The sequence below is a fragment of the Lycorma delicatula genome, chromosome 8 (assembly GCF_047948215.1).
Source record: "Lycorma delicatula isolate Av1 chromosome 8, ASM4794821v1, whole genome shotgun sequence".
In the NCBI taxonomy this organism is placed as follows: domain Eukaryota; kingdom Metazoa; phylum Arthropoda; class Insecta; order Hemiptera; family Fulgoridae; genus Lycorma; species Lycorma delicatula.
In genome coordinates this window covers 13,975,060-14,000,971 of record NC_134462.1, presented here as the reverse complement: position 1 = coordinate 14,000,971, position 25,912 = coordinate 13,975,060, and the positions used below count along the sequence as shown (strand labels likewise).

Genomic DNA, 25,912 nt, shown 5'->3' with positions numbered 1-25,912 from the left:
CACGGTTTTTTTTTTAATGTTACACATTGGATACCGGTGTACTTTGGTAGCTGGGGTTCAATTAACCACAGATCTCAAGAATGGCAGCCTGAGTCTGTACAAATCTATACCTCATATTCATGACATACATATCAGCCTCAAGTCATTGGGATTTAGAGGAAGTTGCTTATTGTTCACTAGTTGAACAGAATGCAACGTACACAATAGGAATAAAAAAATTAGTTTCGTTATTTTAATTTTTTTGTAATTTAAATTGCATTTAATGAAACAATTAACTATTCATTACAATCTATCAATAACTGAAACCGTCGCACAAATCACTGAAATCAGTAATAAAGAAATTCATTAAGTTAATAATAAGTTAAGTTAGGTAACTAAAGACTGCATGTCTGAAATACGTACGATATCAACATAACCTAACCAATCGTAACTAACGCTCTCATCTAATCTATTTAACCAGATTAAGTAATAAATTGGCATATTTAAAATTTAAACACAGGAGAATAGTGATACAAATTCAAACATTACTCTCGCCATTATGGGTATATGTAATTCTTTGATAATCATTTTACAAATCTTTCTAAGTCCAAAACTACAATAACACCACACATTTTTGTATATTTACAATCAGTAGGTGAAAACAACAATATATTGCAAGATTATTGACTTTTAAATGCCGTGTCATCTTTCTAAATAATTACAAAGTTTTTTCATCCCAATCTCTTATGTAAGTTTGAAAAACCAAACACCATCAAAAGAACCTTTCGGGCCAGAAATTTTATCTAGCAGGTCTAAATGTTCAAACAATAAACAATACAGTGTAAAGCAAACGAAGTGAGACCAAAAATTGGCTTTCAAGAAATTTTTAATAAAGAATTAATTTGAATTCTCTGAAAAGATGAATGTGATGATCACTTCAATTTTCAAAGTTTGTCATTCAATCAGTAACTCAAGGAAGTTCTTATGTCTTCATTTGGCTTAAAACAACTCAGCACAAGAATTGAAAAACAAAATAAAAAAAGAAGAAGCTATCAAAGTAAACGCATCTTATGGAATTTTATATGGGAGCAATAAGATATTTCCATGAATAAATGCAAAAGCTATTTTACAAAGATTACCTGTATTAAATGTAATGGTTTACTATGTTACAAAACAGACACAAATTACATTTGACATGAAAGTGTCCCCAAAAGGAATTCTGCAGAACCCCTTCATGCCATTATAAAAAAAAAATTCATTTGAATCACTAATGGCCATCCATTCATTTTTTTCTGACTCCTGTGTAGGTCAGAATCAAAATCCTAATATGACAACAATGCTACTTCAAGTTGTAAAAACACTCATTGTTATTTTAAAATTTTGAAGGGTTAGATGAACAAGTTTAGAAATTAATTGAGAAACATGGTTGTGCTAAAAAAATTACAAAAATTCATTAACGCATTACAATTTATACATGGTGTTTTTTTGTGTAATCTTGTTTTCCAATTTATTCCAATGTAAACATTAACATGGTTACTTGTTTCTATCTAGAAATTAATACTAAAAAATAAATCTAGAAAAACTGTAACAACTTTTTTTCACAAGTAGGAGTAAAGCTATCCAGTAATATATTAAATAATAAAAGATACCTTCTCCCAAACGGCCATTTTATTTGCAAATGAATGAAGAGAAACAGATAAATAAATAATGAAAAACATACATTATAAATGCTAGAAATTGATTGTATTTGTTATATCATTGTATTCAATGACTTTTTATGTTTTGTGTTAAAACAAAGATATTGTGTAAAGAAAAAACACAAATTATGCATATAAAATTAGTTTAAAAAAAATGTGTTATACTAATATAATCATCACTTTCAAAATCAGCTGAATCCTATTCCAGAATTTGACCATTTTTAAACCATGAAAAATTGAATTCAACCAATTCAATGTTTGCTGGCGACCAGTTGCTGATATTCTCATTACTACTATGTATTCGTTTAAAATTACAATCTCTTCTTATAAAAATACGGCATCTGGGTGAAGCAATTAACACAATTTTACCCTTACTGTTTAAAAGTTTACAACACAAGATATTTTTTGGACAGTACATTTTTTCTTACGAAGCGAACCAACACATCTACCTATTATTTATAATTCTATTACGGAAAGCTACGAAAAATAAACATTAAACCATACTAATTAAATTCAACTATTTATAAATAAATTTTCTAATATATCTTATCGCAATATTCAAATTACTTTAGAAAGTTAGAAACTTACCTCAGACTTACAGAACAATGTAAACTGACAGACCGCGAAACAAACCCTTCACAACATAACCTTAAAAGCAAGTGGCGTCAGTAAAAATATGGAAAAATGAACGTATTCGGATTGAAAGAAGAAAATTTTCATTCAGAATTAAAATTTATGAATGCCTATGAAACAAGGAAAAATAAAAACTTAAAACAGAAAACCACTTTAACAACAATTAATATAAAACACATGACGCACTTACAACACTCACAGATATAGATTCGAACACACAGGAACAGCTGATGGATATCTAAATTACTTATTGTTTTTAAAATCAAAAATAATCGAACAATAATACCCTTTTTGATATTCATATATGTACCTATATTATGTCAAATATTATTTATTATATTTATTTACGCTATTACACTTTAAAAATATTGTAACTGTTTTAAAATTTCAATTAAAAAATTTTAACATTTTTGCCAGTTAACTTCTGGAAGTTATTTGCAGTTTTCAGGTCTAAAAATAAATACACCCTCACTTTCAATTTTTAGCATAATTCCAAACAATTTGGAAATCGCTACTGCGCTCAGTCACGTTTGTACACATATACATGTATAAGATTTTTTCGTCCGCTTTACGGATGCAAATCTTAACGAACTTGTGTGGGTGATGTAAAACTATTGGAATAAAGCCCTATTGATTTTTTTCTCCTGTTCACAGGAACCGGAGTTACACCAAAAAATGAGGATCTTTGTACATTTTCAGATGTTTTCGTTCTACTGGGCGCAATTTTTAACTGATTTTGATGAAACTTGGTAGGATGATGTAAACCTATTACAAATAAACCCCTATTAACTTTTAGGCGGTTCTGTTCGCAGGAATCAGAGTTTGAGGCAAAAAAACTGGATTTATTGGGTAAGTTTTCAAGGTTAACTAAAACCGAAAATCCTCCCTTTGACGTACCAGTGAGACACAGTTATTTTACTACAGTTTAACTAAATAGAATTTTTCATTGTGTTATAACATTACTGGTTGCATTAAAACTTGTTTATATTAGGGATAAATTTGGAATTTAAATGAATTCCTTGTACTTTTATTCTTCGATCTACTAATTGTGAAATATACAAAATTGTGAACCAAAAAAATATTTGTCTATAACAAATAAAAATATTAAATAAGGAAATATTTGCATTTGAAACTAACAGACCCGGTAATGTTTCGCTTTCTCTATTTTTGAGTATATATGTAGATTAAATGAACACAATTGAATGTTTTATAACATTAACAAAATGAACATTATGGAACTTATCAAAATGTAACCTTTCTTCCTTTTACCCCTTTCCATTTCTCTTACCTATTTTTCATTATTACCATATCCCCTTTCCCTCATTCCCCCTTTTTCTTTTTTTTCTCCTTTACCCCCTTTTCCATTTTCCCCCTCTTTCCCTTTTACGATTTTTCGCAGTGCGTAAATCGGTCCAGTAGTTTTAGTCTATAACGGACATACACATTGGAAAAATTGAAATGAAATCGTAAAATACTTAGTATAACATCTGTTGCCAACAGATAGGGCTATTTTTTTAAAAAAAAGCATGTTTTTTACCTGTCACAGGTATGACACCTTAAGTACATAAATAGTAGGTATATAAAAACACATGAATAGTTGAATGCAATGTTGTTCAAAATTTCAAAGCAATCTGTGAAGAACTTTCGGAGATTTAACATTTTGAGCAAATGAACATTTACATTTTTATTTATATAGATAAGTGTTGGTTCCTAGAAAAAAGTCTCCTTCATCCTAACCTAAGATAAAATAACATCCTCAAGTGAACGTGGTGAAAAAGTAGTTTTACATGTAATACCACTATTAAACTATCTGAAAATATAGGTTTCTTGTCAAATCACAGACTTTACATGATTTTTGTCAGGTCAATAATTGTTTTTAATCAATTTCTTTACATCAATTTTCTAAATTTTTTCTAGTACAGCAATTCTGCTTGGTACCAAATTAACATCTTGATTGCTAGGCCAGGAAAACTTTGTCTTGCTTTTAAAACAAGAAACATGTATACATTTTTTCTTTTGTTGTAATTTTGGACTTGATTTTCTGTTTTAAGAGAATTCAAGTTTGCCTTAACTGACATATCGTGTTGCAAAATAGATATACAGACTGTAGATTTTAACTATAACCAATTCATTAAACAGTGCTCATAATTCTTATAACCTTTTTCTAAACAAGCAAAACACACTCATAATTACATAATGTCCCTACAGTAAGAGTCTGTAACTGAATGACTGTTCAAAAAACCATAGAAAATGCTAAGGTAGCAAAGTCTAGGTAGAAAATCTTCAGTAAATTGCTTATTCTTGATCTAATAGGTAAGATGCTTTAGACCAAAGTCAATTTGGAAATAATGTAAGACCACATTTATATAGTCACGATGACAGATTTTTCTCTTCATTGAATAGTAAATTATTAGTTAGGAAATTTCCAATCATATTTAACTGTATTTATGGCTTTGATATAAGCACATTTTAAAAATTGTTTCTTATCACCAGAATTATACAATTTGAATGCAGCAAAATCGGTAAGCTCATATACCAGGTTCCACAATTTCCTAAGAACTTAAATATATCCATACATAATTTAAAACATAAGTACCAAAATTTTGCATGTATGTAAAATGATTGCATGCACATGGAAACTCCTTGCAACAACTACTTGGTAAAGTTAAAATTATGAACAATCCAAGTTCTGATCAAGTTTCAATTATTTAGAATGATGAACAACAAAATATAGTATCCTAATTACATTTAACCACCTTGAAATTGCAAAGTTGGACTAATTTTAACAATATTTTTATTTTTTATGATACACTCTTTTATATGTTCAAAAATGTATTTTAGAGATTTAAATCTCCATATCTTTAAAAAGTTAGAAATAGTGAGCATTTCCAAGCAGCAAAAGAAATGGGGTCTGATACATAAATTTTGTTCAGTTTGCACAAGTTTTATTGTATGGAAATTGGGATCCAGGATCTGAACCACTTCATTCATTCCTGAAGACATTAAGTTGCAACTGCAAAGAAAAATTAATATCATATAGACTCTATCCCAATTAAGTTGTATTCTTCATCAATAAAGACATTTTTAAAGATGAGAGCTTCATGAGTTCAGTAAAATTGATTAAATCTTCGGACACTAATCCAATCAATCAATGTATTAGAATTTCTTAAAGAAATTTATTTCCAGTGTAATGTCAAAATAATGACTTTACATTCATTTTAATCTTAAAAAGGGTTATTGGACAAGAATGCTGTGAACATTTCACTAAATCCTTAATAAATTTTATTTTAAAGATATTTATTAAACAATACATACATCAAAACAAATTAAAACAGGATATAATAGACACATAGTTGGAATTTAGGATAAGGATTTAGTTGGGTTTTATGACAGATATTTTGATGTGAATTTGTTATCTTAAATGTGTCCTTGATATTAATTACTATTATTCATATGGCTGCTTTACTAATTTTGAAAGGTCATGTCATATACGATTGTAATAAAATTATTAAAAACAACATGTAAGTAGCAAAGACATAATTATTATATTACCAATTTATATTTAAAAGGCCACTATAGTAGTAGAGTATGGGTTAATAGAAGAGATTGATATAATCAGGGCTTAGCAAATGTGTAAACGATCACCCTTACTAATTAACATATACAATGAAATTATGTGTCAAAAGAGATTCTGTTAAAAGGTGAAGTAGATGGCAAAAAATGAATGTTATGTTCCAGAAAATATAATCATACTAGCAGCAAGCCTTATATATTTACTATTCTATGCTGTTGTATGGAATTGAGAATGGGCCTTAATGCAGTTACATTAAAAAGGCAACAGATTTTGAAATTTCATACTACTGAACACCAGTAAATACATTTTAATAGTTGATTGAATTACTAGTAATTCATTTTAAAAATTAGACTTCAAAGCAATTAGATTAATAGAATTGCAATATTCTGTACCTATGATAAAATTTTACTACTGAAAATGATTTTATAAAATTTAAGGACTAACTAAATGAATAGCCTTAGTGGCTGCTAAACCTACAAAAAGCGCTATGCAAGGCTTACTCAATGTTTTAGATCTCTGCCTGCATGATGAATTATAATTGGGCCACTGCACAAGAGAATGTTCAGGAAGGAATCACTACCAGGGGGTAACTGACAAAGCTGTTGGGATTGAATTTTGCATCACATCTAAAGCAAATTAGACACATGAAAGATTGATGAAATGATTCTTTTTGCATTATTATCCAGTATCTTTGTTGCAACGAATAATGTGTTAATTGTACACCACAGTGTAAGAGTCTTAAGTGTTCAGAGTTGACAATTTTCGAATGTTCATACTCAGATGTAAAGACGATAGGATGTTATTATAGGAGAGATCATCCAAAATGGATCCAGTGAAATAAGCTTACTTTGCTTATCAATGACCTGATTCTTTATCTCATTGAAATACATGGATTGTGATTGACATATGAAAAAGTAAAGAGTATGTGATCTAACTCCTTAGTAGTTAAAAGTACTAAAATTATATTCAGATGGTTTAGAGTTAATGAGTCCTAGAGGATCACAGACACTTGCTGTGATGGAAAGAGTATTCCGTTTAGTATAAATTTTAAAATTGTTAGAATGAGTGATTTGGAAATTTAGTGTATCTGACTTTGTGTTCCATAAAACTCTTACAAGTGCATATGTTGTGTTCTTAATTAGATGGTATGGATGAATTATAATTAGACGTAGAAGTACAGCAATTGTTAGAATATCACATGTGAAGTGAAAAACCATCCTGTTGTAATAATTTGGAGATATCATTCTTTGATAGAATAACTCTATTTAGGTTATCTGGTAATGAGATCATCTACATAGAAATCATTTTTAATAGCAAACAAATGTAAGAATATATCCTAATTTGGTTTTTTGGAGAACAGGATATTTTAAGTTTCAAATAAATTATGTACGTTAATAAAATTTTAGTAAAATTGTGCTCAAATAAGGACATCAATTTTATTTGATATATTAAATTAAGGAACTGCAAAAAACAGATTATGAGACAAATTAAAATAAGATATTATCAAAGGTACATGTCAGTGGGCTATCTTATATCTAATCAGAGCATTGTAACTGGAGTAAAAAATTCATATATAAAGAATACAGTGTCAGTTCAACACTATATTCAGAAAGAGGAAGTGTGTTATTTATTCCTAAGATAAGAATATCATTTTTCATAAATGGAAGTTCTAATCTTCATGCGAATTCATAAGTACAAAAATTTGCTTGTCTACCAGAATCTAGTAAAACCAGAGATGTTTGAGTACTACCATGTACATCATTGGTAATACATAATGCAGTAGATAATATTATGGTTTATTTGACAAATTTAAACGAGGTACGATTATGATTGTCAGACTTATAATCTTAATTTAGAATTAATATTATTTTTTTGAAGTGTGTTATGTTTTTGAGAACAAATCTCACGAATATGTTGAACAACAATGACCCTTAACTAAAAAACTGAAACAACAATTATGATGTTACAAAAATTCCTTCCGTTCACCAACAGAAAAACTATTTAACAATGTAAATAATGATTAAAATACAAATTAGACATTGATTATAATTAAATTTTGAATAAATAAAATTATTTTCCTAGTATTGCTTATTATCATTTATACTAAAATGTTTAGTACAGGATTTAGTTCCAATGTTGTATCGCTGTCCCTTGGAAATATGTCTTGTTGCTGGTTTGACTTATTTGCATTAATATTTTCAAGCATCTGCCTTCTAAATTCAAGGGATTCTATGAAATTGAGGTGAACATTTCTCCTTCATAATCTGGAAGGAGAAATGTAAATATTTGTAAACATCAAAGTTAGAATACAAACTCTAACTTTGATGTTAACCGAACAATAATAAATTCATATGTATTGATTGGATTATTCATTGCTTTAAGAGCACTGAAATATGAAAGATTAACTTTGATGATTAATTTGGATAAATTATCCAATGATTCAGTTAATGGAATTTAGTTGTAAAATACAATCTGCATTATGAGAAACACCTAAATTTTTAATGATAGCTAATGCTTCATCCTTCAAGGAAGTATGTAAATAAAGAAGTTACTTAAATAATTTCTATTATATACTAAATTACTAAATAAACTATAATAATGTTGCCGGTCAAGAACATTACCGGTCAAGAAAATCTGTGATCGATCATATACAACATTAAATAAACATGATGTTAATATCCTTTCTAACAAGCATTCAGAATTTAAATTATTATCCCTGAACGTAATATTACGATCGGTTGGCTAATGAGAAGAAGATTGTAATTGCCAAGGTAGACCACACCACCACAGTGACATATCAAGTAACCTGCTTGGTGAAAAAGCTCTAGAAAATATGTCTGCTCGATTATCAGAGAATTTGATGTAATGCCGATTGGTAATTGAAGTGTTTCGTTGAATGTCAGAAACTATTACCTATAAATACTTTCCAATTGGAAGAATGTCCATGAATACAACAAAGTGCTATGATTGAATCAGAGTATAAGTGTATCTCATCAAAGTGTATAACGCAGTTATACAACCTTCACAAATAAATGTGAAAATAGTAAACAATCACAGAGTTCAAGTCCGGGTAATATGATTTGTTTCAAGGGGCTAATTTTGATTTAGAACAGTACATTAGTAATTACATGGTTGGACTATAAAGTGTGTATATAAATATAACAACCACACCCATTAATAGAAGCATCAGAAAATCCATGTAATTTTATGGAATGAATTTTACTATTATCAAACTTATATTGAATGACTTGATTAGATTTAATTGATTATACAGTGAAAGCCACTGTATTAATGGTTTGGGTAATATTTTGTCCCAGTCAACTTTGAGTTGTCATAATGACTACATGAACTGTTTGTATGATTATAATAAAAAAGGCCAATGAGTCCTAGAGGATCACAGACACTTGCTGTGATGGAAAGAGTAATCCCTTTTAAGTACAAACTTTTAAATTGTTAGAATGAGTGATTTGGAAATTTAGTGAATCTGACTTTTTGTTCATTAGAACTCTTAGAGTACATATGTTGCCTTCTTGATTAGATGGTATGGATGAATTATGATAAGACAAAGAAAAACTGCAATTGTTAGAATACCACATGTGAAGTAAAAAACCATCCTGTTGTAATAATTTGGACATATTGTTCTTTAGAATAACTCCATTTAGGTAATCTGAACTGGTAATGAGATCAGCTATATAGAAATAATTTTTAATAGCAAACGTAGGAATATATCCTAATTTGGTTTCTTGGAGAACAGGATATTTAAAGTTTCAAATAAATTTTGTAGGTAATTAAAATTTAAGTAAAATTGCGCTCTAATAAGGACATCAATTTTATTTGATATATTAAATTCAGGATCTTCAAAAAACTGATTATGAGGCAAATTAAAATACGATATTATCAAAGGTAGATCAGTAGAGAGATCGGTAGGTCAGTAGGCTACCTGTTATTTCTGTTAAATCTAAAATAGGCTAGCTGAATATTCAATTTATTTACTTTAACAAAAAAGTAAGAACGGCACTTTACATATTTACAAAAATAAATATTAAGAAAATGTCGGCTGTTGACTGAATTAGAAACAACTTGATACTTTAACAAGTAAGAAGGGCAATTCTTTTAATTATAAGCATAATGAAGAAGAATCAATGTTTGAGTCTGAACACCTAGTCTATAGCGACTAGGATTTCTTTAAATATGTTAATGATGCAGGAGAAGATGTGTCCAGTGGTCCTAATAATAACAGTAATTAAGTATTGTGTTAGGTTACATGAACATTTTGGTCTGATTAAGGTGGATTTTTAGTAGTATCTCTGACACTTATTTTAATCTACATTAAAATAATATATATAAAAAATTTTTACCTCGACCAACAACGAGGGTAATCTATCTAAAATAAACCACAGACATGAGAATCTAAATGCAACTGTTCAATCAACCCAAGGTGGCCGCTGGATCCATACGCTTCATTCTGTGTCAAGCACGTAATTTCACTGTCTCTCCCCACCACTGACATTGCCGTCCATTACGCAACTAATTTGTTCAACCGCCAGAGTTAATAATTGCGAAAATAACCACACCATCAACTGTATTTCCTACACTGCCCTTTCTCAAAACAAGTGACCGACCGACACCGACAGTTTAATATTAATATTTTTAAACATTTGATAACTTATAATCATAAAAAATAATTGAAACCAAAATTTAAAACGTATATACACGTTAACAAAGGAACGTAACCAAGGAATCCAAACGGTTAAAGTTTTCAATTATTTATTTTTATCTAGTATTCAATTTAACTTAAATAATTTACACTCACGCATTTATAGTTACAACACAATTTTACAACTTATAACGTATCCTCTTAGTAATTCAGAAATCAGAAAAACACACCAGGATCATTTCTTTTAATACATATGATAAAAAAATATTAATGAATAATTTTTTAATACATGGGGATTATGATATAAAACGATTATTTCCAAATTTACCTCATATCAAGTCGACTACCGTATTTCACAGTACAGCCCAGCACATCTGTAATACAAATAAGCGCAATAACACTTAGAGATGTTACAATTGCATGCAGTCCTTATAAAAAAAATAAGTAAATTTAGACTCGATTTGATCGCTACAAAGTTCAATTTTTCTAATGTAAATTTTGTCTATAAATGGTTCAACAAGCGATTTTTTTCAGCATTTTAATAATAATTTTTCTCTCAGATTTGTCACCGCTTTTGTCACATAATGTTTGAGATATGGAGGTCCGAATAATCGACGTTTTAATAAACAGTAATTTAATTTCAATCATAATTAATCTCTGAATGTTCTAACACGAAAATCTCTCAAATAATTCGAATACTAGAGGTCGGTTGTATAAAATCAGTGATTATTTTACTAACTGTATTATACAACGTAAAAATAAAAAAAGTTATTAAGTATGACTTTTAGTTTTACACTACTACATAAAACGAGAAATATCATAAAGTTCATTAATAGTACTGTCAAATGGAGAATATAACATCGATTTCAAATATTTTAGGAATTTTTTTTTTATAAATAATAGTAAAATTATAATATACTGATTCGTTAATAAAATTAAAAAAATAAATTAAAAAATTTTACCGTAAAAATTAAATTTTTTTTTTTTTTTCATTTCTTACCGGTTATACTTGGAAGGTTTATTCTATGCAAATGTGTTATAAGTAGAAAACGCAACGCAGTAAATTTCCTGATGCCAAAATTAGCAGCCAAAGGGCCAGGGGGGAAGGAAAATTCAGGCTAATTGGCAACAGAGCACCTGTCAATTACTAATGTTGATCTATTTCTTATTAAGATTAATATTCTCCGTATATTAAGAGTGGGGGAGAGTGCAGAGACTCTCCCCCCCTAGTTGACTCTCGTTCTCCTTCTCCTGCTTCGTGTCGAAATTCATCAAACTGCGTATGTCAAAATGTGTATTACGTTGATGAAAAATTTTATTTGCTTATAATATTAGCTGCTTCCATTACATTCAGCGATGTAGAAAAAATAAACAATCTTACATAATAATAATATTAGCTTATATTTTCTTTCTGATAATTTATTAATCTATTAAAAGAGTTGTTAACGAATAACGTTGTCATACAGTAAATAATGCTTTATTTCTTTTCTGTAAGTGTGTTATTGTTTTAAAAATCGTATCAAATTTTTATTATTTGTATTTATTGTATTAGATGTATTTTACGTGAAGCTAGAAAACCGTTTAGAAAATAATTCTACGTGTAAACTAGGTAAGTTCTTTCAAATAATAATATTTTGTAATAAGAAAAAATGTACACAAATAATGTGATTATTGGTTAACTTATGGGAATTTAATGAACTAAACGTTTTCATTTGACATTTTGTTTTGGCAAAAATCATTATTTTTAGGTTAGTCAAATATATTTTTATTCTTGTTATTTTAATTAAAATTAAGTACAGATTACTTTATAAAAATATGTAACTAAAATAATTTGCTTTCAAGTAAGTTCCGATACACTAAAACAGGGGTTTTGCTGAATCTTTTGTAGACTAAACGTTTTATTTACGTATTTCTATTTAAATGTGTTCACTTATTAATTATTTCGGGTATCAATGTTCTAGTTTTTTGTTTGAAGTTCTGTTTTTTTGTTTAGATTTCTGTTAATAACAAAACCTTTTGCCTGTGTCTACATGTGGTGATTAATAAATTAGCTATCTGTTTTAGAAAGATAAATTGCCTTTGTTGTTTGGTATGAAATACTTTACAAATATTTTCTCACTTTTCTTGAAACTTTCATTATGTTCTGCAGATCAAAGCAGAAGGTCGGTTTTATGTTAGATGGTCAGACTTATTATTAACTTTTTTCGACAAAAGTTTAGCCAAAAGTTTTGTTCTGATTTTTTTTCATTTTTATTTTTTATTAACTGTGATAACTTACAATTGAACAACGTAATAAACGAATACAACTTTTCAAATTCACTTGTACGTGTTAGCTAAAGAACATAGCTAACGGTACATAAAAGGGTAATGATGAATGAGGCTTTCAATTATTTAATTTTACCTAATATTCAATTAATATATATAATTACAACCGCGCACGTAAACGTGACGATTGCACATTTATATAAAATTACATTCGCGGTGCGCGGTTTTATAATTTTTTTTTTTACTAAATATTTTTTATTTTAATTTAAAGCAGAAATTTAAAAAAAAATCGAATATTGTAATTAACAATAAAAATGTAATGTCGCCGCGACCGTGTCACAGAAAGCGTACTTCCTTGCTACATAATACACCAAAGGTCTTGGGTTTTATTTACGTATTAGTATCTGAAGAATTTTCCACATCTAGACTGTAACTACTTCAATAGCTAATCATCTTAAAGAAAAATAACTGAACTACAAATTAATGTAGATTATAAAAACGATTAACGAGTGATACGTACGGATGTAATGATATGATTTCACTATTTCTAAATTTACCACATCTACAATACAAATACGCGCGTGCGCGCGCACACACACACACTCACAAACAAACAAAAACACACGCACACACACCCACAGTGAGAGAGACAGAGAGATTTATTTTTTATTAATACTATCAAAAAGTAATGTGTGAAGTTTATTCTGTGTTTGTTCAGATTTTAAGTTATACTTCGTTCTTATATAGTAATGAGCTATTTTAACATAGTACAAAACATTTAACCGTGTCTCATTTTCATTTTTATAATATATTGTTATCGTAACACTATTAGCAGAGACAGTACAGCAAATGACTGATGTATTGAAGGTCTCCGGTTTGATTCTCATGTTAGACACCACCACCGACAATTGTTTCAGCCAGGTTTCATACATTAAAAAAAAAAATTAACAGGTCTTGAATTCAATTCTTGACTTACAACGATCTTTTCAATAATTCCAATCGAAATAATCTTCAGAACGAGTATAAAAAAATAAATATGTTTAAAGGATATAATATAATAAGGTATATAGGAGAGGATTAATGACTAGGCAGATAATTATGTGTCGATTTATCTCAAATTTTTTGAAAATACTTTTGAGATGTTGTACATTACTTAAATATAAAATGCTAAACTTTTTTTTGTACCCAAATTACTAGATTTAGCCCCTGAATGATAAAGTTTAATAATTGTCGGTGGCTATAGCTTCCTTAGTCCCTCGCTAGCTACGTGCGTGATATATATATATATATATATATATATATATGAGAGCGAGAGAGTGATAGAGAGAGATTTTGTGAAGATAGCTCAGTGGTAGAACAGTAGAACATTTATTGCCTAATCGAAAAGTTGCTGGTTAGAATCCGTAAATATATTTCCTTCCTTAATGACAGTCGCAACGATTCAATTGTAATTAGTCTCTTCTTCAGTAATGGAAGAGAAAGATGATAAGGCGGGTTGCTATTCTCAAAATTCGTTATCTACCATCGGGTTCAGCAGATTATATGGTATCTATAATTATACATTTTGAATTACTAGCACGTTTGAATTACTAGTAAGTTTTTGAGAATAGAGGTCGGATAATCGAGATTTTGATAAATGTCAATCGTAGAATATATTTATTTGTTCCGTTTTCCAACGAAGGAAATTTTTGTTTAGCTTTTATTCATAATTAATTCATATAACAATTGAATTGCACAATAAAACTATGCATATTTTACGGATAAATTAAACACGGAAGTCCGGGTAATTGAGAATCGGATTAGTAAAATAACTAAGTGTTATAATAATTGTATCATTTAATTTTTTGTAGCACGGTAATCCGAGCGGTAACGTAATCGTATATTCATTTTTTAGGAGTAAAGCGTGGTCTTTGTTCGTATGAATATAAATTATTAAGTACAGATTATAAAAAAATTTTTACTTAAATTATCTAATAGTTTTTTTTATTACCTGATACTACAAATCGTGCTTGTCTATGTAAGAGAGAGAGAGAGAGAAAGAGAGAGAGAATAATTTAGTGGTGAGAGAGAGTGTATTAGTATGCAATACTAGTGAAAGGGGAGTGAGAGAATTTAAACAGCATTACAATTATGGATGTTTATATATTTATTTATTTATTTTTTTTACTTCAGTATTTATTCACTAACCGCTCGGAAAAAAATTACTAAAATATGTATTTCTATGAATATAAAATATTAACACTCGGATGTTATTTTGCTGAATCGGTTACATTTTATCGTCCGATGACTCCTCAAAAGTGACCGGCATTATTCTGTTGTCGAGTTCCATTAACAATATATCCCAGTCTGGCGAGCATTTTTTAAATAAATAGGTAAAATCGGTTTAAAACAGCAATATTACATCGCCTTGTTTTACAACGGCCACATTAATTTGCTGTTCAATTTCTTTCAGTTTACAAATACTTCTCAGATACGCAGCAAAAAGCTGTTCCCGTACTTAAATATCACTCGGTGTAAATAAAAGAACATGTCCTGAATGATCGACTGATTCATCAACGTCCAGCAAAAATACTGAAAAATGGATGAAAATAAATTTGAGTACATGTTCTTCTTGCGGTGTTCCATTTCAATAAAATGGATTTTTAACATTCGGAATATAAAGAGTTAAAACGGAGTAACCATGAAACTTTATATATATATATATATTTTTTAATTTGTCGGTAATAAAAGAAAAGATATCAGCTTGGCTTTTGAAGTATGTAATTTTCATTTAAATATTTAAAAACAAGTTTCTACATTTTTTTAAAATCAGCCTTGAAAGTAATAAGAAAAGTAAAAAAAAAAACATATTGAACAATCCTTGCAAATTTTCCCCATTTCCAACAATGTTATACGAGATGCGTATTCACTAGATCGGGGCTTGAAAATACTCCTTCAGATATGTATCGTAAAAACAGTTTTCGGGATTTTTTAACAGCTATGACGGCTTACAGTACAAATGAAATTTTTCTAAAATATTTGTTTTATAAAGATTATTAGAGTACTCGAAAATATTAATACAATTGTTTGGGTTATAATTACGATTCTGTTCCAAAATATGTGTGGGAAAATTAGATCGTTCTTTGTGTCCTTTATACAGTCGATGTGTTATTTAATCCTACTCGAAAAAGGATAACTCGAAAACGATTCCCCTGTAGGATGTTGAAATTTTGGATTTAGGTCTTTTGTAATATCTAGTTGTGCATCTCTCCTTGAGGGCTTTTCAACGGTATATCATAGGGAGGGTACTTGTTTTCATCGGTTCCTAAGTTATAGTCAAATATTTTTTTTATTTTTTTATTTCAATTTATTGATTTATTAATAATTATTAACCTCTGATTCTAAAAAAAATTACATTAAATAATAATTCCATAATAACAATAAAAAAAACAATAAAATATCAGAAGTTATTAATGAAATATCATTTTATGTACTTTTCATTTAAAAAGAAATGTGTATATATAATTAAATAGGCGTACAAGGAAGTTATCTGGTGTCCACATCAGATTTTTTATACGGTAAAATATTTACAAAATGCCATCTTTTCAAAATTTTAAAAATTTCCTTTTTAAATCGGTTTATTATTATTTTGAATTTAAATTTCGTCGTTAAACGTGAACGCATGATATTTTTGATAGCGATTAAAATGCTCTAACTCGAATCCCCGGGAAAAATAAAAATAATATTGTAATTAAACGGTTCGTTTCTTTTGCGTATACAATGGTTTTTCATAAAACGGGTAAAACCTTTTTCAACATAAAACACGTCTTAAAAACTATTAAATAATTTTATTTAAATATGTTATTTTTCTTATCTAAGTTAACGTAGACGCTACCGTTTTATAAATTTTTTATTATTGTTTGAAGTTTTTTTTAAATTTCATGGAATTTGTTTGTGTTGCTATAGCAACAGCTATTATATTATATTGTCTTCCACCTGCGGTTATTTAAAGTAATTTGTACGGTTAAACTGCTCAGTATTTCGTATAGGCATTTCGTATAGGTTTATTGTTTAATTACTATTTGGAATTATTTTGTATTAAGTTTGTTACCTCTTATTTTTTTCTTAGTATGATCCGTAATGTTTTATAAAATTTTGATTGTGTATTAAATTATTTTATATATATATATATACTACCTCTACCCGCCACGCTTCGCTGTGGCACATTGTGGTTGCATGGATGAGAAATGAGAAACAAAACAAAGAAGTTTCATAGAAGTTTAATTTTCCAATACTTGTGGATATACAATATTTTTTGTTTTTCCACTGTCTGCGTAGATATAAAGGCTATCTGGTTTGCCGACTCGGGAACACGCAACATACAGTTGTCCATGTGAGAAGCATCTGCATTCTAAATCTAAACCACACAATTCTAAAGATTGACCTTGAGCTTTATCGATTGTGATTGGAAATGCTAATCGAATTGGGAATTGCAATCTTTTAAATTAAAATGGTGTATCGGTCGGGATTATGGGTATTCGAGGAATAAGGACATCTTCACCAATGAAAGGCCCCGTTAAAATCGTTGCTTCCACTACGTTATTCATCAATTTCTTAACTGCAAGTCGCGTGCCGTTGCAGATTAATATTCCGCAACAGGATAATTGTCATTTTTTGATCGAACCGTTGCTAGAATCAATCTAATGAGGAATGTTTTCCCAATTCCTCCTGGCGCATCCAAGAAGAAGGTCCCCCCAACTCCGTCATTTATCATTTGCATTATGCGATCGTAAATGCCTTTCTGTTCACGCGTTAATTTGGGAATGTTTGATCGGTTATATGACTGAAGATCACCGATGTTGTAACTCTGTTCACGGCGTAAATCCACATCAAATGAAGCAATCGCAGCTCGGGTGGGTGCTGGCATTCCCGATCGACTAAGAACTTTATTTGTAATAGCTAAGCACTTGTCTTCAATATTTATCGATGCTTCGTTGTAAATGCCTTCTGTAAATTCCACGGTCATATTGGTATTTTCTAGGCGTACTGTATGCAAAATATCCTCAGCCATATGCGATCGATGTCTTTCCCGTAACTCTGTGGGAGATGAAGGGAAGCAAGCGGTCAATATAATTGCGAATAATGCGCGAATTTGGTTTGGATTTGCAGTGTTGCACGCGTCATTAATGCATATATCCCACTGTTGGTCGTTTTCTAATAAATTCAGAGCTTGGTGAAAGGCGCAGCTCGATCACGATACGATCACACAAAATTACCTCGATTAAAGTGAATATTTAATTCAGATTGTATAATAATCTGAATCAGATGCAAGTGGTTACGTTTTTTTTTGTTTTTTTTTGTTAATAAACAATGTAATTGGTAACAGGTATTGTTTCACATCTGACTGCGGTTGTCGTTAGCTAGTATGGCGAGTGTTCCCCTCGCTTCCGGCAGATGGCGCGGCCACTGGTACACAACTGACCGTTAAAAAAAACTGTTTTCTCGCGGTCGCGGGTATGTGACTGATGCGAAAAATAGATAAAAACAATCTTTGATGCGGGTTATATATCGTGCTAAAATTTGAGCTCAATCGGTGCAGAACATTTTGAGTTTTTGAAGCGTACACGAACGAACTTAACATTTTTATATATAAAGATATATATATATATATACTGTATATTTACTTCTTTTTTTTTATGAAGTACTGGGGCATTATGGATTCTAGCTTTGGCAAGTGTGATTTTCCTCTTATATTTATGCTTTTTTTATAGTTAACAGGTGAGAACTTAGAGAAAATTTGCGACTTCTCTTCTCATCTCTTTTTCTACCCGACCGTGCGCTCCACGAAAATCTTTTAACATAATAAAATTCCGAAGATCGTAAAAATTATTCGTACTGTTGTAAAAAGCTTTTTTATATGTATGTTTGTTCGGTTATAATTTACTTAATCAGAATTGTTGAGGAATTAATACCATTAATTTTTTAATTATTTACTTTAAAAAAATTAATATCCTTCAGTTATTACGGCGAGTTAATTAAACTCCTTGAATTAAATGTTTAATTTCAACGCGAAGAAAACTACGCGCTTTCTATTCGTGTTAAAATAATTTTATTTGTGATTAAGTTTAGGAGATTCTTTGAAATTTGAATTATTTTTGCTCCGAAGTAAATCTACTGTGTTTTGAAGGGTTGGGTTCGCGTGTGTATATGCATATATTATTTTTACTTAATTTTTTTTGTTAACTACTGGGGCGATTAACGATTCTAACTTTCGTAAGTGGGTTTTTTCTCTTTTATATATAATTTTTTCAATACCATTCCGTTAAATATCTCAAAAAAAAAAACAACAAAGAATAGATTCTCAGTTCGACTGTTTTCCCTGGTAGAAGTATTTTTATAATATCTAATTAAGAGTAATATTTTCAATAAAAGTAATGATGTTTATTAACTAGACAATCCATTTAGCGATCGTATAAACGTTTTGAATCGGTATATCGATATTTAAAATATATATTCGTCTTTTGTGAAGACAGGAAACTATTTAATTTCTTATTCTATATTCCCTAGTAAGCGTGAAAAAAGGATTTTTTATTGAAATTTTTTTTGTATTTGTTCGGTCAAGAGTTTTGTATATACATAAAAATTGATGAACAAGTATAGAACTGTAAGTTATCAATGTAGTCTAAAATTCTTTTTATAATTACATTGCCGCTTGTGGTAAAAAAAACAATTCAGTTAAAACTGACAGTAGTTAAAACAAAGACGCAAACGCTATTGTATGTAACCAATTCAAGGACAAGTATATAAAAAAACTATATAACAGAAAGGCTTGTACATGAACACAGTTCATGGCGGCAAGAGAGAGGATGTAAAAAACTGGGCAGCGTTAACGATAAATCATTTATTTTAAAATTAATATTTGTTTTGTTTTAGTTTGAAAAAGCGTTTAATCGTTTACATCAGAGTTTATATATTTAAAATAAAGTAAAAAGAATCTTAATTATGTTGCTAAATTTGTTTAACTAAAGTTTTTAATTTATCGACTTTGAATATTTTTTATTTATAAATATTTAAATGAACAGGAAAGGAAAACGACAACTGAGTTTTTTTTACAATAAAAGTTTTTAAATGTTTGGTGTTTTGGTCACAAATGGATTTTACAGCAGTTAAAATGAATATAATGATTTTAAAAATCGTTTATGTTTATATATTTCGAGTAAATTCTTTACTTCAACTCTGCATTATTTGCTTTGCATATGCGTGTGTGTGTGTGTGTGTGTGTGTGTGTGTGTGTGTGTGTGTGTGTGTGTATTGAAACATAATTGACGTACACTTAGATCGCATTGACAAAAAACCAAAAGTGAGATAAAGATGAACAGATTTGTTCGTTATAATTCATTTATATTACAGAGCTTGTTTACTCACTTATTATCCCTCTCTTTCTCTCTCTACACAAATATATATATATATATATATATATATATATATATATATATTAAAACGTATGTAACACGTGTACATGAGATATAACATCACCCTTGACTTTTTTTTTTACTGTACAGCTGTCATTATATTGTCAACTATAAGTGATGTGGAATGATTTATGTCTCTTGCCGTGTCACTTTGTTTTTTAACGGTAAAGTTTTACCTCTAGTCTGCAGTTGGTTCAAATGTTTCTTTTACTTAAATCAGATATATTCTTTCTAATAAATAGAATAACATTTCTTTAAAGATATATTCACTTCCATTTGAATTATTAAAAAAATCAATATTATTATTTCTTGAATCTTTTCTTTAATTGAATTTATTAAATATATCCCTTGTACCAGTTAAGTTACACTTTCTTTTTCATTTACAATCGTTAACCTTACTTTCCAAAAATAATACGATTCTAAATTATAATTTTCAATTATTATTAAATAATCAGTTGTTTCACCATCTCTGTTACATATACATATATGTAATAATGCCTGTTAAATTACATATGCACATTTTTAAAAGTACGTAGAATTTTATTTCACTAACTTCTGATTTTTTTTTTCATTTTTTTTTTTTTTTTATTGAATAATTATTTATTGTAAAATTTGTTTTACAATCACGGGTTAATAATTATTAATAAATTAATAATTTAATTAAAAAAAAAAAAAAAACACGTTAAAAAATGGAAAAGGAGTTGATGTCTGATTCGAACCTAATATGCCATTTTAATAGATGCAGATATTTCCATAAATTAAATTTTCATTTAGGTACTCGTAGAACCGATGGAAAAAAGTACCGCTTGTGTATATCATTGAAAAGCTCTCGATGAAGTCCTATTACCGCAGTTAAGAAAAAGTCCAAAATCAAATTTGTTTTGGATTTTGGACTTTTTTGGACACTTTTCATTCAGTAGTTAGGGGAGATACGTATGTATGTATACTGTTTTTGAACTTAAGTTGTTACTTGTACGAAGTAAAGGAAGTATTGTGATCGCGAAAGAGCTCGGAGAGCCGCATAAAAGCAGTCAAATGGCTTAAGGCAAAAAAAAAGATACAGATAGAACACGTTTCAAAAATATTAAACGGTTTTGATTTAACTTTTCAAAAAGCATTCCCCAAATTATTATCGATTATTTATTTGAAGAAGTTTACGAATTTGAATATAGATCAAAGATATGCATCAATTTATTTAATACGCGCTATCGGTTAAAAAATATTTGAAATTACTTTTTTATAATTTGATATAATACAAAAATCTACTTATTCATCGGCAAAACCTCACAAGATGATGCGGTATGAAAAGTTTGTCGATGCAGATTTGGACTATTTTTTAAGCAATTTATTAAAAATCCTGTATTTTAATTTTCGTTTCCTTTTACAGTGAAAAAAAGAAGATTTGCGACGTTTAAGCTAAGGTTATTTTACGCTCGTATTTGGAAAAAGTTCCGTTCCGTGTTACGGTATAGATAATAGTTTAAATGAATGTGAAAACCTGGAAAATCGGTGTTTTTTGATATTCGTAAAAACTGTACGTAACGTGTAGATCGCTTTACACGTATAGATTAATGTATCGATTACCACTACAGTCGTCTTTAGTAAGAAATTCACATCCGATTGATTTTATAAAATCGGTGGATTTCCGATAGTTAGTTTATTTATTTCATTGTTCACACACACTTGCGCGCGCGCGAATTCTGACCGATCTGTATATGCGATTATGACTTGTTTTTTTTTTTGTGTCTTCCTATCGGATTCTTTAACGTGCAATGCTTATTACATTCTTTGAGCTATTATGACCGTAGCGGCTTCATCCGGGATTTAATTTACGTTTTTGTTTACGCCTTTTTCCCTGATCAGTCGTTTGAATTCGTACAAGATAATGAAAAGAAAGGGGTTCGTACTTATTCGCCGGTTTGCAACCGGCATCCGTAATCTGCATTTAAAAAAATATAGCGCAACAATAATCGTTTAGGTTACAATATTAGGAGAGCGGTTACTTATTTAAAGGACTAAAAGAGCAAAAAACTATCTACAATTTTTAACTTTTCCTTTTTGTCATTAATTTGTCGTGTACAAGTGTTAAAAAGTGTTTTGATAATGCAGACATCTCTACAAATGTTCTTGACCGGGAATGAACTGATATACTTCAATTAATTTTTATATAAAACATATTTTCACAGCGGTTGTAAAGCGTCCGGTAATTATTAATCGCATTCTGTAAATAGCTAAATCGATATATAAGTTTTCTCTCTCTTCTTTCAACTCCCGTGTGTATTTTATCGACAGAAATGAAAATGTTTTATTTTGCAAAAGAGGTTTAAGTATTTTTTTTTTATATTTGTTTGTTACATTCAATTTCAAGTATACGGCGGGTCGAATCTGTTTCGATCGGTAACGCTGTTGATGTTAAACGACGATGTAAGGAAGGGAAAGGCGGTCGAAGGAAGAATGCAATGAAATCGAGGATCTGGAAAAAAAGAGCCGGTACGATACGATGTATAGAAAGGTGAAGACCGCTACGAGATCTAAATCGAAAGGGACCGGTAAAAGAGAAACGAGGAGGACGGTAAAAATCGACACAAGGAGAAAGAAGTAAGGAATACACGGAGGACCCGTATATAACAAGAAACCCGAGGAAATAAACGTAGAGAAGGAACGTAGAGGATAAACAACCGTCGATATTAAAATGTGAAGTGTAGAAAGAAAATTAAAGAAATGAATAAAGAATCGACTGAAGTAGACGAACTTCCCCTACAGTTTTATAAGTGCTTAAATTAGGCGGGTATTAAATTGTTTAACAATGTAACAGGATATTTATTTATTGATCGTTTTCAAGTTAAACAACTTAAACGGTGTAGTTTTATGTACAAAATAAAAACAATTTCCATCACAAAGAAAAAAAAACCAAATTAAAACAAAATAAATGTTTTTACATTTTAAACCAAATCTTTATCTACGATTACATTAGACTCAAAATATATATTTAAACTAATACTCACAGAATTAGCCTGCGTTTAGAACAGTATCAAAATTTGTTACCTTTTTCTTTTACGTGAAAAATATATAAGTTATTTTATAAACCGATATTTTTATAGTCGTGTAAAACCAAACGCTTGTATTTAAGTTTATATCGTGATCGTTTTTAACAAAGTATCTGACGTCGATGTTCGGCGATGAAATCAACGATCTACAGTTTCAACTTACTTGTCTCGATTAAAAATGTAATGAAAAAAATTACGATACAAAATAATTATTACGTCATTACCGCGTATCTTTTTCGATAGATATACCGCAACTTTATCGAGATGAAGACTTGGAATGCTTTTCTTTATTTCTGAACGATTAAGAAGGTAGCTTAATCGCTATTTATTTTTTGTTTAGTCTCCGGAGCAACGTAAGGTATTACTTCAGAGGATGATGTGTATGAATGTAAATGAAGTGTAGTCTTGTACCGTCTCAGGCCGAACGTTCCTGAGATATGTGGTTAATTGAAACCTGACCGCCAAAGAACACCGGTATCTACGATCTAGTATTCGAATCCCTCGTAAAAGTAACTGCCTTTATGTTTATTGTGAATCTGTATCGGTTTATCTTCACTCGACTAATAGTTACCGATATTTGGAGGGAAAACTAAATTTGTACCTTTAGTTGTAAAATAAAAAAAAATTCCACTTACAGAATTTAAAAAAAAGCAAAAAAGTAGGATCTCGAATGCAGTCCTTGAACAATCCACCGTAGATTGATGCGATTTCCTTTCCGACGTGATTAACGGGAGAAGGAAACAAAAAAAAAATATTTCATTCAAAAAATTTTTTTCCGTCATGTAATAGTTCAATTTTACCGATTCCATTGCAGTACAATACTTTTATATTAGTGAGATATTTAGTTGTGTAATTCATTTTTTTTAAATCTATTAAATGTGTAATTTCGTGATACTAATATATAAAAATTAGCGTTTTACAAAATGAAATAACTTTTGAACGAGGTAACCGATTTCTGTAGTTTTTTTAAACGTTTGATAAGCTACAATTGTTATGTCGGTATTATCATCGAATTTAAACAAACAACATGAGAATTTTATAGAGTGTATTTCTAACATAATGTGCCACGTACTGAAATATTGAAGCGAGTGTGTTTTTGTGATAGTTTTTTTTTATAATTATTGCTTCCAAACATTGCTCGTTTTAGCATTTATAGCCTTTAGATTAACTAAAGGCTATAATGGAATCGAGGATAGACTGAAAAGAACGGTAAAAAAATTTATGTAGCAAATAAGGATAAATTTGTGCAATCGCCATTAATTAAAAAAAAGTAACTACCGTAAATATTCGTCTGATTATAATGATGTTTACGAACTCTTAGATATACGTAAAAGCGGTTAGCATTCGTGTAGATAAATCGACATGTAAAAACCGTAAAGTCAGCGGGTCGCAAATAAGATCTAACGTTTAACGTAACGACAGTATAAATGTGCACGTCGGTGTAGCAAAGCAGCTTGAAATCTTTTGCTCCCTTTGTAATTTTTCAAAACATTTTATAACTCGTCGGAAATTACAAATTTAGATACAAGTGCTAAATTGTTTGACATTAATATTAGGTTAATCGACGGGCTAAGGTGCACAGGTAAAGAGCATCCTGACATACTGACCCCGAAGGGGAAGATACCAACCACGTGCTGTTTCCGGTCGCTACGCCACCCCCTCAATACCTTCTTGACCTGATGGGTTTTACCGGAGGTCATCTTCAAAAATCTCGGCGGTATGCATATTCCAGTTTCGTCTCGGCCAGGATGCCGACGATGCGAATGCCGCAAGGGATTCCCTTCGGTGTACGTCTAACAAAGGTGGACATGTAGAAACAAAACGAATCTCGGTTAGCCTTAAAAAAGACTGAATACGCGATCGCTGAGCGAGGAGGTAAAAGGGAGTCCGACACGCAACTTGAACTAAAGCTAAAACATAAAAACGTAAAACTAAAACGTCAACCGTTACACAACTGCGAAGAATTAACAAAAACAAAGAAACAACAATAAAAATAAGCCCTTCGCCATCCTTTCTTTTGCTCGATAAATTATGAATTCCTCTACTGTAGACCGTTCGTTCTGCTTAACCCGGTTCAGATGCAAATACAATCCTGATCCGAGAGCGTCCGTTCGACAAACGATCTTGTTACGCCTGGTCATCATATTTCATGCGTATTACACGCTTCTCGTATAGCGCATAAAAAGCGTCATTAACAACCGGCATTGCGGGCATAAATTCGCATCGACCAGGCCGAATCTCGCCAGCTTGCTCCGAAAGAAACCGTGTGACATACTCGTTTGGGAAAATGCAGGAGTGCGGCCGATAGCACCTTATATCTGGGAAGAGATAGTGCGTATACCGCCCGTCTCCTGTTTCATCCGATCTAGCTTCCCGTAATCGTATCCGTGCTGCTCGATTTTCCGGATTTTTCGGAAGTCAACTCTCCCGATATCCTAGCAGCGTAGATTTAATTTCGATTCTTGCGTCCCGGTACGAACGGTACGGTCGTTTCCTTCTGGGATGTGTTGCGTGTGAGTTAATGTTTTATCTGTATTAATGAATTCGTACGTTTCTTGCTAGCGATTTGTTTTTGCGGTAGAGAATTTAAATATCGTAAAATGATATTT

At 30.1% G+C, this 25,912-nt stretch overlaps 2 protein-coding genes across 6 annotated transcripts in view; one reads left to right on the top strand and one right to left on the bottom strand.

Moving 5' to 3' along the window:
- Nucleotides 1-10,396, bottom strand: part of LOC142329602 (uncharacterized) — a 97,211-nt gene extending 86,815 nt beyond the window's left edge. For 4 of the 5 annotated variants that reach the window (XR_012757529.1, XM_075374318.1, XM_075374319.1 and 1 more), the window contains exon 1: nucleotides 10,242-10,396. The gene's annotated coding sequence lies outside the window, so the exon portion shown is untranslated. Of the gene's footprint in view, nucleotides 1-2,264; nucleotides 2,420-10,241 lie in introns of all 5 variants that reach the window. The other variant, XM_075374314.1, reaches the window with a different exon arrangement.
- Nucleotides 10,397-12,042: 1,646 nt separating this feature from the next.
- Nucleotides 12,043-25,912, top strand: part of LOC142329127 (uncharacterized) — a 134,932-nt gene continuing 121,062 nt past the window's right edge. The window contains exon 1 of the mRNA XM_075373464.1: nucleotides 12,043-12,149. The gene's annotated coding sequence lies outside the window, so the exon portion shown is untranslated. The remainder of the gene's footprint in view (nucleotides 12,150-25,912) is intronic.